Source organism: Panthera uncia (genome assembly GCF_023721935.1).
Source record: "Panthera uncia isolate 11264 chromosome C1 unlocalized genomic scaffold, Puncia_PCG_1.0 HiC_scaffold_4, whole genome shotgun sequence".
NCBI lineage: Eukaryota > Metazoa > Chordata > Mammalia > Carnivora > Felidae > Panthera > Panthera uncia.
In genome coordinates this window covers 97,999,521-98,001,486 of record NW_026057585.1, presented here as the reverse complement: position 1 = coordinate 98,001,486, position 1,966 = coordinate 97,999,521, and positions in this window count along the sequence as shown.

Genomic DNA, 1,966 nt, shown 5'->3' with positions numbered 1-1,966 from the left:
GGAAGTCAGTCACTCCTGCCTTCAGTACAGCGTTGAGGGTGGGGTCCTGGGGCTGCTGGCGGGGATGTGAGTGCAGCGTGCTGCCCCTGGAAGGCTCAGGGATTTGAACGGGAGACCAGCTGTGCAGGGCAGGCCTGCCCAGGAGGGGCGACCAGAAGCTTGCTGAGCACGGAACCAAGGATCGCATGAGCAAGGGCTCTGGCAGAAAGTGCTGACTGTCGCCGCAGAAAAGCCCATCTTAACCAGCAGTCCCCAACCTGACCCCAGAGCTACAGGGGCAACGGACCTTGTTTTCTGAGCCCCTTCGGGATGGCCCCCTGGTCCTCCCAGCAGCTGGGGCTCGGCATCGGCCGCTGAGGCTTCACAGCCCCCCAGGTGAGCAGACCCAGCTTCAGGCCCGGCCTGGGCAGGTGCAGGGTGGGCCTGGAGAAAGCAGTTGAAGGTGCCACGCTGGACAGAGACTGAGCCAGGAGACTGGGGACAGGGCCCAAGGGGTGGGCCTCCTTAGTGTCCTATGTATGAGCTCTGTTCGGGCTGCCCGGTGACCACAGGGTCTGTGTTTCTGTGGGCTCAGTTTAACTCCAAAGTAACAGGTGAGGGGATGATCAAACCGCAGCACAACGCAGGGGCACAGCCCCAAGGGGAGGATGGGGAGTGGGGGTGGGGTGGCTCCCCGGGGGGCATTCGGGAGGGGGCTGGCCTGGGCCAGTCGCTCTTCCCAGAAACTGGCCCTCTGGGATGGCAGGTGGAACCTCAAACAGACCCCGGAGTTCACTGACAGCGAGGGTCCTCCTGCCCCGAGGCCCTGACCAACCACCCTGCAAGGAGGGGAAGAGCTGGGGGCTCCCAGGTCCCCTGGCCTGTGCTGAGGAGGGAACCGGAGGGTCAGTCCCCTTGCGTTGTCCTTGCTGACGTCTTCTGTTGTTTCCTTATGAAAGGGGAACCTGTTCGTCGTAGAAAATCTGGAAATAGCGAGCAAGAAAGACCATACACAGTCCCACAACTCAAGTACTGGCCTGCTCTTCCCCCCCCCCCTGCCCCCCAACTTGTGTCTACTACATACATATACTTTCACAGAAACAGGCTTTCTGTGCCCAACACTTTGTCGCTTTCTTCCTCTCCCGGCTCCGTCAAATGTCCACTTCCGTGCCGTCGAGGGAGCTCTCGTCCACCCAGAGGCCGTCTCCGTGCAGCACGGCTCTGGCTTATTGTCCCCGCCTGCCGAGCCGGAGGCTTGTCCGCTCTCCCCGCTTTTAGAACTGGGGCCGCCAGAAACCTCTCTGTACGGGCCCGCGGCTTCTGTATTTCCGGCTTTTCTATGTGTTGGCTGCTCGCATCCTAGAAAGGACAGAAAATGGTGTCGTCCTGGGGTTTTGCACTGGTGTTTGTTTTCTCCCTTCCAAAAGTCCTCAGCTGACTTTGCTTTGCAAACCTGCTCCCCCGGTCACCAGTCACCAGACAGCTTACGTGGCGGGATGGGCAAGGGATCGGGTTGGAATTCTGTAATGTTTGTGCAGAGAGAACGTGGGGGTGGGGGGCGGGGGGGCCGGCACCACCCCCACTTCGGTGCCGGGCTCCACTTGAGTTGTTAACGTCAGGAAAAGTTCTGCTGATCTTTTAAAAAGTTTGGGAAACCGCCGTTGGCGTCCCACCGCCCCTTACCAAGAAGTCGTGTGACGCGGGGACCCTTCCCAGCAGCAGGACCTAGTTCATCTGGCCCTTCCCGGAGGTGACCAGAGGCAAGAGCCGCCACCACGGAGGGCACAGCTGGGGGTCCAGAGTGGTTCCCCCACTGCAGAGTGTTTTTATGTGGCAGCAACTCTGAGGACATTTTGCTGGGGGGGTGGACGTGGGGAATGACACCAGGGTGCAGCCAGCGTGGCTTCAGGGCCACTGTGGGACGGTGCACACTTGCTGGCTTTGTTTATGCTCCACACACACCCCCCCCCCCCCATTCACTAGGTGA